At 36.9% G+C, this 19,076-nt stretch overlaps 1 protein-coding gene across 4 annotated transcripts in view; it reads right to left on the bottom strand.

Annotated features, from left to right (window-relative positions):
* The window catches only part of FHIT (fragile histidine triad diadenosine triphosphatase), a 1,365,721-nt gene that overhangs the window by 1,176,725 nt on the left and 169,920 nt on the right, over positions 1 to 19,076 (bottom strand). For all 4 annotated transcript variants that reach the window (XM_058562170.1, XM_058562152.1, XM_058562157.1 and 1 more), the window contains one exon: positions 12,264 to 12,309. The gene's annotated coding sequence lies outside the window, so the exon portion shown is untranslated. The remainder of the gene's footprint in view (positions 1 to 12,263; positions 12,310 to 19,076) is intronic.

Raw genomic sequence — 19,076 nt, forward strand, 5'->3', positions numbered from 1 at the left:
TAAACTCTGCTTTATTACTCCTAAAATTCCCAACAAACACTGCACAATAATTGTGTTTCTTTCCTCATCAATTTCAGTCACCAACTACATGTACTATATTTTATTGGGCCCTCTGAAGAGTGAGGAGGCAGCCAATTAGACAAAGCACAAACTTTGACCCAGCTTAAGAAGTGACAGACAGGGTCCATTGTGTCTCCTTTGAAACAATGACTGACACTGACATGGAAGAAAAGAGCAACACAGGGTGCAGGCATGGCCTTTCCTCCCTGTCAGAAGGCCATGTGGTGTGTGCTCTGGTTCTCTCTCTTATGTGTTCTCAGAGTCATCTTTAGGCCTACTTTTGTGCTTTTTTCTCTGAAATGCTGAAGTGCTTTCCTCCACTATCATATGTAAAATCACTATTATATGTAAAATCACTATCATATGTAAAATTTTAAGGAAGAAGAGTCTTATAGATTTGACCAATTGGCAAAATGATAATTAAGTTCTTGCTTTGGTGAAAGTCAACAAAACTATTTTTTAATTGATTCTTGTAGAATCATGTGCCTATAATATAGATCAAATTAATATAATACAGTTATTATATAGATACTATATATGAATAATGGTAATGTCTATATCCCTCCCTCAGCTCCCAAATCCCACCTGCCCAAAGCAATGGTTCCCAACAATGTCACTATCAAGGACTCCTTTTATTATCATTTGAGAATGGAGTACATATTTTGTCTATCCAAAATTAATAATTAATTAATTTCCTTTTTGATGTTATTAAGAAAGATATATACCCTGTCTGATGGAATGTCTAATCACCACAAATCACCAACAATAGGACACAGAATTAACATAATCCAAGTCAAAAATAGGAAAATGAGACATTTGGGTAGCCTTTTCATAGTCAGCGTGGTACTAATACCATTTAGGAAATAATGAAAAGAGCCTGAAGATCTCCTTTCTATTTTAGGGGGAACTTTATGACAAGGTGATATCCTAGACCTACCTTAAGAGTCATTAGTAAAGAAAATTTACATTAAAAATCTTTTATACTGCAAGAAGCTTCATCTACTTAAGTGGCATCTTGAAACTATTAAGAGATGGTAATTAACATCAAATTCCAATGTTCCAAGAATAATCATGTCACTTGAAGTGTCTCTAGGCATATCTCCAATTATTACAAAAAATGTCTACACTATTAATATACTTGATGACTATCATAGACTGAATGTTTGTGTCCCCCTAAAATTCATGTGTTGAGATCCTAACCTTGAATGTAATGGTATTAGGAGGTGGGGCCTTTGGGCCCATATGATTATATGATTAAGTCATTTAATGGAATTAGTGTCCTTATAAAAGAGACTCTGGAGAGCTCCCTCGCCCCTTCTGCCATATGAAGACATAGCAAGAAGATGGTCCTCTATGAACCAGGAAACATGCTCACACTAGACAACAAATCTTCCAGCATCTTGATCTTGGACTTCCTTGCCTCCAAAACTGTGAGAAATAAATTTCTGTTGTTGAAGTGACCCAGTCTATGGTATTTTTGTTACAGCATCCCAAACGGACTAAGACAATGACAAAGCATTCCTACATTTGATGACAAAAAAAAAAAAAAAGTAAATGGTAAACAAATAAACAAATGATTGAATTTACTAGATTTGAAGTGGTCTTAAATTTGCAACAAACTGCAAACACTTAATTCAACTGAACCAATATTGGTCCATATTTTCCACTCAGGCTATTTTTCAGGCCGACTAATAATCATAATGGCTATTATTAAGATCTTATAAAGTTCTGTATGTGCATTCAATCACTTGTTTGACTCAACAATCCTATGCAATAAGTATTATTATCATCGCATTTCACAGATGAAGAAACTAAAGTTTAGTGAGGTTAAGTATCATGCATAGCCACTCAACATCCGGGTTTACCTGTTGCTTACCTGGACCAAACAACCAAGGAAGGTCAATCTTGATATTTTGTTCTGACTAATGGCCAAAGAAGACACTGCAAATGCCTGCACAATAACTTACCCTAAGACCACAAGCTTACCTTCAGTACTGTCAGTGTGATATTGCTAATATTATAAGAAACATATCTAAAGTTCTTTCTAGTATTTCTTATATCACCAGTTTAATTGTATACAAAATAAATTAATTGGTTCTAAGATCTATTTGAACATTTCTCATCGTAGCAGAATTGTGTAGGGAGGAGTGGATAATATAAGAAGCTGACGGTTCTATGTTTTACAGAAAGTATAAAAATATAATCTATATAATTCCATTGAACTCTCAGTATATGTAGGAGTAATGGCATAATGATACATTACTGGAAAGATAAAATAATTTTAATTCACGTTCTTTAATATGAAGAATTTCTGTGTTCTTTAGTTGACCTTCTAACGCTTCTTTCTCTCTACCAGGTAGAAATCTTGAAGTAACAGGTGATGAGCAATTACATGCACTGGCTTATTTATCAGTTCTTAGATTTAGATTACAGAAGGTTTCTTGTATTAGCTTAAAGAATTTTCCAAATCCTTTACAAACATGGTTATAAAATTCCAGAAAACTGGTCTTGAAGAGGTCCCTATTTGTGACAATTCATAAAATATTTCATCATGAGAACTAGGTGCAAAAGACATGAATTCCAAGGATTTACCACTTGCAATATCAAAGAGTTTACCTTTTATCTTTAGCTTATTCATGTTGCATGGAAATTGATCTGAAATGCCTTTTTAGGCAGAAACTGGTCCTCATAATTAAACTGTTCTTAATGAATCCAGATCATGAATATGAACGTCAATTATTGAAATCCTCAGGACATATTAAGGGGGTTAAAACTAATCATCAATACACCAAATGGTCCTAGGCTGTTATGTATCTTCATTCTTCTGATTTTTACAAACTTTACAATAGTGGTCTTTCAACTGGAGTTCACAGAATCAGATATTTTTAAAAGAATCAACTTCCAGATGCTCAACTTTTTTCCTAAAATTGATCTCTCTAGAATGCACATGTAGTCAAGGAGTCACAGGGATGACAATCTCTGTTTAAGGACTTTGCCTTTTCATTTGCAAGCCATTGTCAAAGAACACATTGCTCCTAAGAAAAAGTCCCATGAGAACAAAGCAAAAAGAGAATCAATAGGATATACCAACAGTAGAGCTGCCTTATTTCTCCCAGGGGCAGACTCACTGCAAGCTTACTCACCACATCTAGCAATCCATTTTAGACTGAGAATTCAAAAGTGAAAAGGTAAGTCTTTCGGAGGCCCATGAGAAAGTTTATTTGAACGCAAAAATTCAACCTGAAAGAAAGCAAACCTGACCCAGCACATTGATTCAGCAAATAAGTTTTTCAAAATAAGTTATATGGTAGACATTTTCCATAAAATTGAGCCAAATCTGCAGCTCCAAAGTTTTGATGAAATTTATTTAAAGCATGTGATAAGATAAAGCATTTTGTCCAAAAAAAATTGCATCTGCAGAGGTGGATTGAATTTTGGAATATTTCTATTCTCCCAACTCCAAGTATATCAAGTTTAACACGGTGCCTCTAAGAGAAAGAGCGACAAGTATAACTAGTAGGTATTTGAGAAGCTTTGGTAAGCCTTTGGTGTACTTCCCAGAAACAGAGAAAATGAATGTCTCGAGTGACTGATTAACAAATCCTTTTGCAAGTCAGTTTTTCCCTTCAACAAAACTAAAGGAAAACGAATTGAGCTGTCAGAGGACGAATCACGAAAAATAATTTGATGTGAAATCATTGTGATTTATGGCATACAACTGGTAAGGAGTTTAAAAAATTCAGTAACATAAAAATCTCTCTAATCTTGGGGCCGGCCCAGTGGCGTAGCGGTTAAGTTCACGCACTCCGCTTTGATGGCCTGGGGTTCACAGGTTCAGATCCCAGGCGCAGACCTACACATCGCTCATCAAGCCATGCTGTGGCAGAGTCCAACATAGAAAATAGAGGAAGCTTGGCACAGATGTTAGCTCAGAGCCAATCTTCCTCACCAAAAAAAAAAAAACCTCTCCAATTTCATCTAGTTATTTATGTAAGAAAAATTTCTCAATGTTTACATCTAGAAAAATTGGAATTGTGCTAAATCCCCCACTCCTGAAATAAATATTTGACTTGATACAAAAACTATTTTTAAAAAAACAACCTTGTCCATCTTATTAATAAAGTCTCAATAAATTTAAATTTTATATTTAATAATTATTTATCAATATTGTTAAATATTTGTGGTTTTGATCAATCTGTGTTAATAGTCATAAAAATTCAAACCAGATCTAATTTTGGAACTTAGAGGATTACGGATTCAGGAAATTTTTTTTTTTATTTTATGGTTCTGAGACTATAAGATGATCAATAAACCTTCTAAGCATTTTACATTGATAAAATTCTGTGAGGTAAGTAAATGAAAATATGAACTAAAAGAGAAAAGGAAATGGTGTACAATTTTCAACCAAAAAAGAACTTGTTTTTATATTTTTAAATAGACAAGGGTGAGAATCAAATCATTATAGAATTAATATTCTAAATGAATATACTTAAAAAATGATTAAACCATTTAATTTTAAAATTTACAATAAGCCAGAAATTTTGTTCTTTGCATTCCTTTAAACTTAGGATAAAAAATTTGAAGCCTCTAGTTTTTCCAAAAGTCTCAAGGTTTAGAAAGCAAAGAAACTAGAGCTTTTTGCTCTGTTTCTCTTGCCTTATTATTATTTCTGGAATTAGAAGGTGTGCTTTCCTGGCCCCATTTTCAGCTTTGCCCTTTGATCCACTGTCCCCTTAGAAATTGGGTGTCCAAACAGCTGAGGTCTCCAAATCACTGAATGATGAACGGTCCACACAAATGTGATACTAATTATTTGCTTTACCATTAGACTCATTACCAGGTTCTTTCAAATAACAATCTCCTCCAGTGCTTCTGAAATGTGGCTCTATGACTATAAAAATGCATTCTACTTGCAGGCTTTTCACTTTTTAGGTCTAAAATACAAATGTGTTGCTTTGATTCTGTAGCAGATTTTCAGGAATAATCCTTTTTTTAAAAAGTGTCTTCACAAATATGTTATTGAGTTCAGTATGGCAAAAAAAGAAAACAGAAAAGAAGGGAGAAAGGAAAAAGAGGAGGTAATAAAATGGTATGATATCAGAGAAGAAGGTGGGCAACTTCAAGCAGCAAGGCCTTTTCAAATATGGCATGGCTAAATTTTATCACTAATTCACAATAAATAAGATTAAAACATGAATAATTTTTCATCTGAGAACAAGAATATCTATTATTTAATCTAGTTCTTATTCCAACAGCAATACCAGCCTGATTTCTTTCATAGTTTTCTCTCTGAGATAAGAAATGCCTAATGAAACAAGGGGAAAAAATATTTCTTCAAGTCTAATGATCTTTATAAGCCCCTTGACCTCTCTATGGAACTCCATTTTCTTATCTGTAAAATGAGAAGGTTGCTCTAAACCAATGATTTGAGGTGGGGCAGGAAAGGGGGAAAGGAGGGCAGACGAGAAGGGCCATATCCCAAGGGAGGAATTTTCTGGACAGAATACCTACATAGCACGATCTTCCAGATTCTGATTCAAGCTACATTGCTACCTGCATACCCCTACCAACAGTGAGAACTGCTGTGGGGATTTCTGCTCTCTCCTTCAAGGGGGACAAAAGGCTGGAAACACAATGTACAATTTTTAAGGTCCCTTCCAGCAACGAGATTCCATGATTCTTTAGCTATGACTAGAAAACTTACTGATATTCATTTATTTCCCTTCTCTCACGTCCTTTGTTTCTGGCAAGCATCACTATTTACTCCTTGTTCCTGGAAGAGGATGAGGTGTGTGCCCGGGGGTGTGAAATAAAAGATGTAGGTAGGGATATATTTTGAGCAGCTGTGAGGCTCAAGAGCTATATTAATCTATAGTTCTGTGCTTTCATGATTTCACAATTTTCCAAGCTTAAAAGAAAATTATGAGGAATTTTAAAAGATCTTCTTTTCTCTCATCTTAAAGCCTGTTAAAGGATATTTGTAAAAAGGAGGTACAAAAGATGAGGTTGCCAGATAGGGTACTTTCTCTAAATCAAAGAAGCTCTCAGACAAAATAGGGCCTGACTTGGTGGTCAGCTGTCAGAGTGAAATTTAATTTAGCAGTAACAATAGACAAAGTATGTCAGACTAAGTGCTTGATCAAGAATCTGAAAAATTTTCAATAAAACAGCCTTGATGTCAGTTAAAGCAGACAACCCCAGGTAGAGAAAGACTATGCTGGAAATAAATTAAGAAAACATCCTGCAGACTCAAAGGAAAAAATTCCTTTTTACACCTCCAATTCACTTTTCTCTATATAACTTTCAGAGGTTCTTGACTTCAAGAGGTTTTCCAGCCATAACAATGGGCTGGTAGAGATGTTTGTGTCCTAGACCTAGTGACTTCTTGTCATGGCTCCGAAGCCCAGAGTCACTCCTATTTAGGAAATCTCCTATATCCTTTTAGATTACGCTTGATCTCTTTTTATCTAATTAATTGCATCTCAGGAACCAAGAAGTAATTACATTAAGAACTTGGAGGCATGCCTTCGGGAATGTCACTATGGCTTTCTGTTTCTTTGCTTTAAAGCAAACCAACACTCCGGAACTTGGTTCAGATTAGCAATTGTGTGCTTTCAGTTGGATATAACGCAATGGTTCCACTCCTGGTTGTTAGAAAAGAAAGCAGATGAAGCACGTAGGGGAATGTGGTCCAATTTCTCTCTCTCTCTCTCCTTTGTGTTCCACTTTAGTGACTTTAAGCCTCTGGGTTTGAGTTTGGAGCATAGTGACTATTGGCAAATGTTTACTTGTTTACTTGAGGGTCAATTGGGATGAAAAGCAGAAAAAGAAGCCAGAACTTTCCAAGAACTGGCACTGGTCAAAGCACGGAGGAACAATACAGATCTTCAAAAGGACTTTTTTTTCTTTTTTAAAAATTTTGTCAATCTAGTAAGTGTTGCAGACTATTTGCTAAGCTGTTCAAAGACATAACTGTTCTGAGATTTCTTCTTTACTTGTCTGCTCCCATAGGTCTCTGTGAACATCTGCGCCATGTGTACAGGCCTCTTTCAAACAGAAGGAAGCAGGTCCAAAGAGGATGTGCTCTCATAAAAGTTGTAAATACATTTAAGAAATTCTCTGAAAGCTTATAAGACACCTGATTTCCTGGGCAAGGCCTCTTATCCCATTAAGCATAATTTAAGTGAGAAGCAGCTGGGCTGAATACAGACAGAGGGCTGGGAAGTGGAGGAAAAGGGAAGGTGATGAATGATTAATGGAAATATGGTGATTAACGGAACACAGACTTTAAAAAATAATAAAGAGTTTGTCCCTAGGGTGGAAAACAGGAAATAATAAAAATAAGTAGGAAATTGCCAAAAAAGTCAAATAAGAGAGTAGAACAAAGAAATGCTCATTTCAGTATAGGCATTGTTGAAAAGACACAGAGGATTTGGGAACTTACCATTTAGGACCTATTTGCTTAAGCAAAAATAAATTTACGTTGCCTAATTTCCTAAAAGTTACTCGGTGATAATGGGCCATTTACGGATAAGAGCCTGCAGCTATCCGGGTATACGGAAACCAGACTTTGTGTCTGTTCAACATTTCTTTCAGTGAGAAATCTGATTTACAGAATCAGAGTGCACAAGAACCCTCAGCTGCACGGCTCCATCACTAAGGAAAGGAGCACCTGTCTTTTCATAGCAACCATAAAGCGTAAACTTGGCTCTCCAGAGGAATCCTCTATGTGTGAATTATCTGTGTGTGCGCGCAAACTAAAGGCAAATTCATATGAGGCACACAGGCAATTTACAAACACGATCTGTTCTAAAAGTCTGTACACTGATAGGAATGCAGAAACAAATCTCAAATTGGTGTAGACGCCCAGGTTTTTCTGCAAAAGCTGACCTGTACACATGCAAGGGCAAAATTTCACAAAAACAACCCTATTGCAAAACAAGTAATGAGAACAATGGAAAATAATAATGTGTGAGCTTTAATTATTTTGAATGTTAGCTGAAGGAAAACAAGTTTAATTAGAAGATGAGCTGATACAAACAGTTATGGAGATTCTTAAGGGAACTTCTGGGCACATTCAAGAATCATGAAGGCTAGTAACACAAGTTTTGAAAAAATTAGGGCTTATTTCCCATGACAGTTGTGTTTTTTTCTTTTCTATGAATCAGGTGGATCACTCATACAACTTGTACTCCCATCAGCCATGATTAGGGACATATCAGGGCTCACATTAGACTCCCTGAAGACAGGGTCCAGGAGTTCAGTTTTGTCACTGTGGTATCTAAAATGCCCCACAGATGTGTACGAAATGAACAAACGCATGAATGAACGAACAAATAATTTGCTGAGATAACACTGTGAAGAATTTCATAATGGAGGGGCATTATCTTCTTCAATAAAGGCATTATTTAAGCTATATTTCTCAGAATAATCAGCTGATACTGAAAAGGAACACCTGCTTCATGCAGAAGTGGCTGAGAAAAAAAGAATTGTTACAAAATATTGGGAAAGATGGTAACAAAGCACATTTCAAAGTTGGGCAGTCTACCAAAAAGGGAAAAAGAAGATATGAGAAGAGCCAACAGCAACAGCTCAACTGGAATTCAACAATAGGACTTGAGCTCTATGACGAATTAATAACAGTAATAAAAATAACAGCAATCCTTTATTGAACACTTACTATGTGCCAGGCAGTATATATGCATTATCTAATTTAATCTTCATAACAACCATTTAGGTAAATGCTTTTTTCATTTCATGCTACAGACTGTGAAACTGAGGCTGAGAAATGGTAATTTTCCCAAATGCATCCAGCTAGGAAGTGATGGCACCAGGACTTAAATATGTATTAGTTTGTCTGACTCCCAAAGAGGCCCTAATCAATAAGGCAATAGGATACACGTGACTAATCTGGAAAAATAAAGTTTGGGGTTTTTTTCCAACTTAGAAAAGATGCAAGAGAATTCTAAACTTTTATTTGTGAGCAAATGGCAAACCAACTTGCTGTTAAGGAATTTAAATGTCATGCACATTTCCCATTCATGTTAGTTTGAAGGAGAAATAAATGTCCAATTTTTATTTTCTCTAAATAGTTATTTAATTCTGGTTTTCCTAAGTTTAGCCAGAGAGGGGATTTAACTGTGAAACAAACCTCTCCCAAGGCCCACAGATTGTTGGTCAGTCAGGAATCCATAGGCAACAGTCCAGCAACATGATAATCATTCCAGCAATGAAAGTTCAAAGCAAATTTTTAAGGCTACTGAGATAAGGTAAAATGGAATCTTTCCAATATTCTTCCCTTTGCTTTCAAATCAAATTAGCAAAAACTAAAAATAAATTATAAATCACAGAGTGTCTAATTAAATCACTTCTTTATACTTTTTTTTTTTTTTGGTCGTTCTCTCATACATGGGAGTAATACGTGTTCTAATTTAAACCTCTGTTATAACTATTTCCATCGTCCCTAGGGTCCTACATTCTCTTTCAATGTGTCTATCTTCAGTAAAACAAAAATAGTTCAGCTTGATCGCACAGCTGATAAACCTTAAAGATAATAAACTGGACAGAGTAGCACTGAGATTCTAAATTAGACAGACCAGCAGTCATCCTCACAGTAATGGAATAAATAAAGCATGAACAATTCAATTAAATGACAATTTCCGATGTGAAGTTTGGTTTTTCTGTTTTTACATAGTAGAAAAATTAGGCTGGTCTTCCATAGGAGGAACCTTCCTTAGAAGGGCTCTGCGTACTTACTTTTTAATCTATAAAATATCTGATATATCAGCTACAATGTACCCATATCTACCTCATAATTAACTATATGCATGTATTGTCTGTATATTTTTTGCAATATGTTATATATTGGAGGTTAAACAGTTGAGATTGGTTATAAAGAATTTTTCTTTATTAGTTGGATTTAACACTATTTTGGCAAGTCCCCAATACAAAGTGGTTCAGTTCTGTTATTTTCTTTTTTATTGCTTTGAATGTTATAAGGTACTATTCTATGTCTGGTAGGGGCATGCAAGAGATGGGAGGGAGGAAAGAATGAACAAGCCAATAGTACATTTTGAAAACAAGACCAATGAATAAGTATATTTTGAGTCTCTTCAACATACTGACTAGGAAGTTTAATAGATTACTGCGTGTGGGAACAGAAATTGCTGTGTTAGCAGCATCTAATGAGATTTCAAAAATTTAGTGCCTTGTAGGTTCTTTCACACTCATACTCTGCATAGTGTGATGCTATGAAACACATTTAACAGTCTTTATACCTTGGTGTTTTAATGCAAAAGGAGACTCTTTTCTCCGTAGCTTTAAACAGCATCCAGGAGCTGGCTCCCGTGAACCTCTTTCACATTCTTACTCAGAACTCTCGGAGAAAAGCTGTCATTTCTTTTTCTGTTCAAGTCAGACTACCTCATCTCCAGGCATGAGAGTAAAGGAATGTCTAAGATAACATCTTCATTTATTCATATGATTTTCATCTTGGACAGTATTATAAAATCCAATCATAAATTGGGAAAACAATGGGATAATAAGACATTGTATAAAGTGAAATTTATGATGCAAACAGGATAGAGGAGATACTGCTGCACATAAGGGTTACACTCTCGTCATTTACAGTGTCTTTGCACATGACCTACACAGAGTAAGTCATAAATCTGTTTCTGAGGAGGAAAAGGGAGCGATAGGACTAAACTCCAAAGGACTCACTTTTATAAAAATATATAATACTAAGCATTTTTATATGAAATTCAACCCTGTTCTCTCTAAAAGAAAACCTAATCAAGCTATAGAGATGCAATCTCTAAATACTAACTTTATTCCACTCAATACTAGAAAACTGTTACACTTAGGTCTTCAAAGAGGCACAGCTAAGACTTCTACGAAGCTTTAAATTCTCTGGTAAGGCTGAGTTTTATTTCTGGAGGGAAGAGCTTCCATCTGGTTTTTCTTTTTCTTTTTAAGGAAAAACATCTATATAATTATAGGTTTATGGTTACATGTGTGGAACAAAGTATATAAAGAAAGAAAAACAGATCATCAAGAAGCTAGTTATCGCTAAATTTATAAAGCTGGAATATTCTAACAGTGCCAACTAAATATATACTGTAACAAAACAGTAGTTTAAATCAAGCTATCAAAATACTTCAAAAGAGAACAAATTTTATGATTTTTAAAATTTATCTTTAAAATGAAATATGATCATTGCTATTAACAATATGCCATACAATAAATATACTAGACATCGCTTCTGTTAATAACTGCTATAATTTCTCGGGAAACAATATTGACAGAGCAACTTAGATTAATGTACAAGAGACAGCTTTTCTTCTTTGAGCCCTAACCATACTATTGGTTAGTATGGACTAAACTATGCCATTGTTTTCAAGCTAGTATTTATAAAAGCTGTAAAGATTATAATGTTTTTAACATCACCTTGCCTATATTTAGTAATTGTCAATACAAAATATCCCTTCTTCACTTTCTCTCAACTTCCCAGTTAGACATTATTTTTCCATCTCTATACAGCTTGGCCATCTTAAAAGGAAAACAACCAACATCATCTTATGTGCAAAATCTGAAAACATTTCCTTCAGAGTAATATGACCTGTTAGACATCTGAAGATCAAGACAGGGATAAGGATTTATTAGGCCAAACCACACAGGACTTATATATCATGAGCTGGGGACAGAGCTTATTAAATGATTTTCCTGGTCACATAACTGAATGTAAAAGGGGAAACGTTTCACTGACTGTGGTCAAATATGATCGTTGCCGCAGTAGATTAAAGGCCCCAGAAGTACCCTTAGTTAGGTCAGTGACAAAATGTCACTCCATGTGATTTTGTTCTTCATGGGCAATGTCTCCAAAGTGCTAGATGTGTGAAGATCAAGCTTGAACCCAGGTATGAATGTGGGTTTGCTTTCCCCTTTTGAATGGATAAGCGCTTTCAACATGAAAATCATATCTTTCTTCCTTATCAACAAGGCTGTAATAAACAGATTTCAGAATAAGTCAGATTTACAGATCAGGCATGGAAATACAGCAAGTATTCTCAAGGTTAGATCAGATATGAAATAAATCAGGAAGTAGGTACTGAATTTATGGATCATCCATACGTTGGCTCTTCTACTTGCCATCCACCAAGGCGTGGAGAAAGGTAAGAAATGGAAGTTAAGCTCAAATTACTCACGTAGTACTTGTTAATATATCTGGTGACTATCTTCTGTGGGAAAAGGCTGCAATAAACAGAAAAAGATGTAATGATTATATGTAGCTTCTGTTTCTGTAGTTCCAGCTCCTAGGTTTTATTTTCCAAATAGCCAAGGGCTATAGCTCTCAAAAGGATTACCCTTTCCAGGAAATAACAATGGAAAAAATAATTGTTAAGTAAATAAAAGAATACATTGATATTTTCCATATTATATGTTATTTATATTTTATATGCTATGTACGTAAAATTTTATTGATATATACTCCTAAAAGTTAAAATCTTGGTTACCTCTGGGTGATAAAATCAGAAGTCATTTTTATTTTTACTTCTATACTTTTATGCACTTTCTGTTGTTCTGCAACAAGCATGGAATGATTTTATATGCAGGTGGAAGAAAGGGATATTCTCCCACCACCACACCCACATCAGGAAAAAGAATGGAGAAGAAGAAAAAAGAGAAATATGATCAATGAGCCTGCTCCATACTCTTCAACTGCCATTTTTCTCTTCCTCTCATCTCTGCTTTCCTCAGCAGAAGCCAAGAGTGCTTCTGGGGTATGGGTCTGAGTCCCGCCACCAACACTGAGCAGTGTGCCTCTGATTTCCTCCAAGACTTGGTTTTCCCTTCTATAGAATGAAGGTAATAATAGAACTTATCTCCAAAGAAATCCAGGCAAGATAATGCAAGTAAAGCTCTTAGCACAGGGCATGGCTCAAAGAGAAGACCCAAAAATGTTAGCTGCACTTTTATTTCACCAGTCTTACCTGATCTGGGAAATCTTAAGACTTATAAAATACTTTATAACTTGCAATATGCTTTAAAAAACAGTAAGAAATTTAATCTATAACTGAAAGTAAAAGGGTAGAGCTGGAGTTCAAGCCTTGTCCTCCCCACACCCAAGTCTGATAACCAAATACCACTTGTGAGTTGGACTGACCCAGTGGTGTGCTCGAGCCACCTCTGGGTTTAGAGGAGGCCATTGTTAAATTTCAGGAATTTTGCAAGCTAGTTTGCAGCCAGCCCTGGCGGTCTCGCTGTTAAGATTCAGCACTCTCATCGAATCACACCAACCGTCTGTCAGTTGTCATACTGTGGCAGCTGCGTGTTGCTGTGATGTTGAAAGCTATGCCATCAGTATTTCTAACACCAGCAGGGTCACCCATGGTGGACAGGTTTTAGCAGAGCTTCCAGACTAGACAGACTAGGAAGAAGGACCTGGCCACCCACTTCTGAAAAAACTGGCCATGAAAACCCTATGAATAGCAGCGGAGCATTGTCTGATACAGCGCCGGAAGGTGAGAGGATGGCACAAAAAGGCTGCGCAGGGTTCTGCTCTGCTGTTCACAGGGTCACTAGGAGTCAGAATTAATTCAACGGCACTAACAACAACAAAATTGTTAAACACAGCCATTATTAACAATTAGGTTATATAATTATGTAAATTATAATATAAAACTTACACTAAATAAATATATTTGAAGAGGTAATAAATATACAAAGTTCATCCCTTCTTAATTCTTTTACTATTATCCATACTCTTAAGGTTATGTGCATCTATTTTATCTGTATGGTGGAGATGCTGTATAATGGAGCGCTACTGTGCATCTCTTCCCAATTCCACTTTCAGTAAAGTCACATTGATAATCTGAAATCAGACAAATCTGCAAATGCTACAAATCAAGGCTTGATATTGTTTTGTTGCTTTGAGAGTGATGGAGAAAATGCAGATTAAACTTAAAGTGCACCATGTCTGTAACTGTTATATTCTGAGTGGAACAAAAAAAGTAATGACATATTCTTCTAGTATTTAAAACTATTAGACAATATTTATGACAGAACTGCACTTGTTCACCAATTGCACACAGAGACTGGCTATGGATATAAGAGTTCGACAAAATCAACAAAAGTGTTACATGAGAATCTATTGGCTGTCTGGAATTTATGATAAAGAACAGTGATTATTTTATTATTATTTGTAAACTATTGGCTATATATGCTTTATATCAGTAAAATTTATAATATTTTTTTCCTGGAGAGCCAGTGGTTAAAAACTTACCAGCACATCACTAAAGTGACCATTGTTTTAAACTACAGGTAAACTAGAAGCTCTCCACAGAGCCCCAGGCTCATCTTCAAAGGAGTCAAGTTGGGTTGTAAAATGTTTTAGTTTCAGTTGAGTCTACCCAATTGGATTATTATATTTAAATACAGTACACTGAGTATTCTCCTCCTGCATGATGATGAGGTAAGCACATAGCAAGTTCCACCATTATTATGGAAAATTTACTATATAGAACCACAAACTAGGGAAAGTCAAGATAGCTTTCTACAATTCATGAAAATGCTGGGGATACAAAAATAAGTAAAATATGCCCCTCCCTGTCTCCAAGACAGTTGAGCAGGGAGGGCAACTACACAAACCTATAATACAAAGGGAAGGGCAGTGGTAGGTATAAGGAGCTACGAAGAGACTGAGGAGAGCCAGGAGTTCAAACTCAGACCGGGTAAATGCACCAGCGTCATTTGCCTCACATCAAACAAGAGAAAGGAGGAAAGTCCCAGGGAGAAGGAGAAATCTGAGCAGTTTGGACTAATCATTAGGAGGAAGGATTCTAGAATCAGACAGCATGGGCTGAAACCCAGGCTCCCCCACTCACTCACTATGTGAACTTGGGCAAGTTACTTGGCCTCTCTAAGCCTTTGTTTCCTTATCTGCAAAAGGAGGATAGTAACTCCTGGCTCAGAGCATTGTAGCGAGGGTCAAATGGGAAACATGTGAAGTGCTTAGCACAGTGCCTGGTACACAAAGGTGGTCAACAAACATTACCTACCACTGCGATTGTTGTTGTTGTTAGCCTTCAGTGTTGAAAAGGTTGTCTTTACGTAGTGGTGTTGTGGGGAGGGTGCAGGAATTGGGTATAGGGCATTCTAAGCAGAGGAAAGAGAACAAACAAAAAACACAGGATATGTTGAGGGCCAGTTAGTAGCCCTGAGGTACCAGAACATTCTTGCAGGCCCAGGCCAGGCACAGCCACAGCAGATAAGGCTGGAAGACTCAACCAGGGCTTTGTCAGAAGAGTTCAAATACACACCCACTCCTCATCCTCTTCCACGAAAAACAAAACAAAGTCAAATTTTTAAGATGATCTTATCCTTTTTCTCCTGACAGATCCTGTAAATTGTGCCTCTGATATATTTGTGAAGAGCTTATAAGAGAATGATAAATCAGGCGATATCACATATATTCATCAGTACCTTAATTGCTGTTAAATACTAACAACACCTAAAAATTGATCTGCACCAAGATTTAGTGCTCTGACAAAAATCCACCTGGAAAAGACTACATGATAATTAAGAAGAATAACCAAAGATTTGCGGCAAAGTAAGGCATATGAACAAGATTCAAACTCCTCGCTAGGGAATAACTGGGTGATGTTTATTCTGTAGATGAACAATGTGATTATAACAATGGAAAAGATTGATGAGATTTTTTTTTACTGTGGGAGTTTGATTTAGCCAGCTATCCCAGATAATAGAACGATGCAGAAGTGAGTAGTCCAGCACCACTCGAAAATTCTTTGTGAAGGGTAACTAGCACACATCTTCAGTGACCTGGAAAAATAGATTGCAAGTCAAGTGAGCATATTAGGCGGCTACAAACTGATATAGAAGCAACCAGAATTGAAGAAAGAAATTTCTAAATTAACCACAACTGAATTCAACCAAATGAGAGAGAAAAGGGACAAGGAGAATCACATTCTCATCACAGATAAGGGAATAAATTTCTCCCTTTTTGTAGTCTTGTGGGCCTGTAGGCTGTTAGTTGGGTCTAACAGGTAATTTTCAATAATCTCTCTTGTCCAGGAAATGAAGAACCCACCTGGCCCATCTCAGTAAACACACAAACTAAAAGCAAGGCAGGATTAGTCTTTCAGAGTCTTGCTACTTAAAGTATAAGGAGATGTCACCTGGGACCTTGTTAAAAACACAAAATCTTGGGCTGCACCCTAGATCTCCTGAATCAGAATCTGCATTTTTAACAAGATCCCCAGGAATCCGGGTGATTCTTTTGCATATTAAAGTTTAGGAAGCACTGATCTAGAGACCCAGACTTTCATTCATTCAATAAATTAACCTCCAAGATCTGTATTGTTCAATATGATAAGTAGCTACTAGCCAACATGTGACTATTTAAATCTCAATTAATTTAAATTAAATCAAATTAAAATTCAGGGGTTCATTTGCACTAACCACATTTTAAGTGCTCAGTTAGCACATGTGGCTAGTTGACTACCAGTACGTTTCCATTATCACAGAAACTTCTATTGGATAGAGCTAATTTAAGCACTTGGGACACATCACTGAAGAAAGAAGACAAAGATCCTTGTACCTGGGAAGCTTAGATTCTAGAGGCAGGGAGGCAGGTGATAATAAACAAGATAAGTGACTAAATTAAAGGGTATGTTGGGCAGTTAAATGGCTCAAGACAAAAATTAAAAATAGAGCAGCTTTAGAGGGATCAGGAAGATGGAGGGACAGCCGGAATTTTAAATATGGTGGGTTTAGTGGGCTTCATTGAAAAGGTTACCTTAAAGGAGAGCTGGGCTGTTTGCCAGCAGAGAGAGTATTCCAGACAAAGGGGAAAGCCTGTGCAGAGACCCCATGGCAGGTGTGTTTGAGGAGCAGCAAGGGAGCCCACGTGGCTGGAGGAGAGTGAGAGTGGAGGGGGGTAGGAAAGCAGAGGGGTAAGGGTCCTGGGTAGGGAGAAGGGCCTCCTTGTGCATTTTACAGGACTTGAGCTTTTACTTGGAGTTAAACGAGGGCCCCTTGCAAGGTTTTGAGCAGAGGAGTGGCTTGCTTCTACACCATCTCAATGTTATTCAGTTCACCAGAAAAGGACTATAAGCAAAAGTTGTTTGTTTTAATTCAAGGTCAGATTCAGGTCTAGAAAGACATTATCTGCACTGGCAAAATGACTTTGTTTACAAGTTTTGGTAACCACCAGAAGCCTGTTAATGATACACAAACAGCAGTCATTAAAATTTATCACTGTGAAATTCAGACACCTTTTCAGAGTCTCCATTAATATGCAGTCACAAGGTCTTACAGGTTACCACCCAGAATCTGGAGCCACACTTGTTATAAACACTTTTAGCAAATCCTGAGGAATGCAAATCAGAGTCACCCAAGTGCCAGAAAGGTCAAACTCCACCTAAGTGCCTCATCTTCCAAACTTGTTGATTACTTTGTTACTAATTTACATATATTTCTTAAAGACACGGAAATCTGTTCAATAGTTCCAAGCTTTTTTTTTAACCTAACTCCATCCCAGATAAATGCCCAAGCTTTGGAAATCAAGGTATGGAGTTTCGTTTAAATTGATTTTTCCAGAGTTCCCAGGAACAATGACACATTCTACCCACAATTGAGACTGTTGCTCTCTTGTAGGTAATCCAACCACAGTTCTAAGAATTAGAGGTCACTGTAGCCTGTCTAGAAAATGCTATCATTAGCCTCAAGGCCTATTCACTACATGAAAGTCATATTGAAGACGCAGTCCTAAAATGACTGAGAGCCATGGCCTGCGATTTATTCCCTGGGGACCACCACCAACTGTGATCCAGCCAGAGTTCTGGCAGAAAAATAGAGTAAGGTCACTTTCAGTAAATTAAGTCAAATAAACAATAAATCAAGGCATGCCAGGTCACTGGGAATTAACTGCTCAGATGCTCATGTGAGTGAATCAAGGAGCATCATTTTTATGCATCTGGGCATAAGACTTTTAAGCTACAGAACATAAGAGGAGATTTTAGTAACCAAATTATTACCAATTTGAGTGACGGGAGTCCAAAACTGCAGTTGCTTTCTTATTTCATTCATTAATTCATTAAATAAGCCTATGTTGAGGACCTCCTATAGGCAAGGACTGTGCTAACTGCTGAACATACAGAAGTTTACATGCTACAGTACCTTGTCCACATGAAGGTTACAGTTTCAATTTTAACCTCCTTATGGTTCCCTCTTGAAGCCAGGAACCTTCTAACATTAGGAGACTTGAAGAGGTCTTTTGTGGCTGGGAAGGATTCAGAGAACACTTTAAAGCAATAGGAGACATGCTAGCAGGTGAATCTTCACAGGTATACGTATACAATAACTTCTATATTTCCCACTCTGAGGCCAGAGAACCTAATGGTCTCTTTGGCTTCCCTCACCTACCCACAGGAGTCGCTCCCAAGATGTGAAGCACCCCTCTATATCCCACCCCCATATTGGTACAGCAAAACCAGAAAGAGCAGACAAAAACCATTTCTGGAGGCTGGATACATAAGACACTAGAAGTGAGCAAAGAGACTGACAGGTATAAGGAATTAACTGAGGAGGAGAGAAACTCTTCTGTTGAAGACAGGGCTAACAGGGACAGCCTGGAACAGGGGTCAGGAAACTATGGCACAGGCCAAATATGGCCACCACCTATTTTTGTTAATAGAGTGTTCTTGAAACACACCCACATCCCTTTGTTTACACATTATTTACGGCAGCTTTTGATACAAAAGCAGAGCTAAGTAGTTGCTACAGAAATTGCATGGCCTGTTAAGCCGAAAATATTTACTCTCTGGCCCTTTACAGAAAAAGTGTGCCATCCCTGGCCTAGAACTGCACTGTCGAATGCCGTAGCCACCAGTCACAGGCAATGTAGCTAGTCCAAACCGAGATGTTGTGTAAGTGTAAAATACACACCAGATTTCAAAGACTTAGTATGAAAAAAAAAAGTAAAATATCTCATCAATATT

Source organism: Diceros bicornis, chromosome 2 (genome assembly GCF_020826845.1).
Source record: "Diceros bicornis minor isolate mBicDic1 chromosome 2, mDicBic1.mat.cur, whole genome shotgun sequence".
Classification (NCBI taxonomy): Eukaryota; Metazoa; Chordata; class Mammalia; order Perissodactyla; family Rhinocerotidae; genus Diceros; species Diceros bicornis.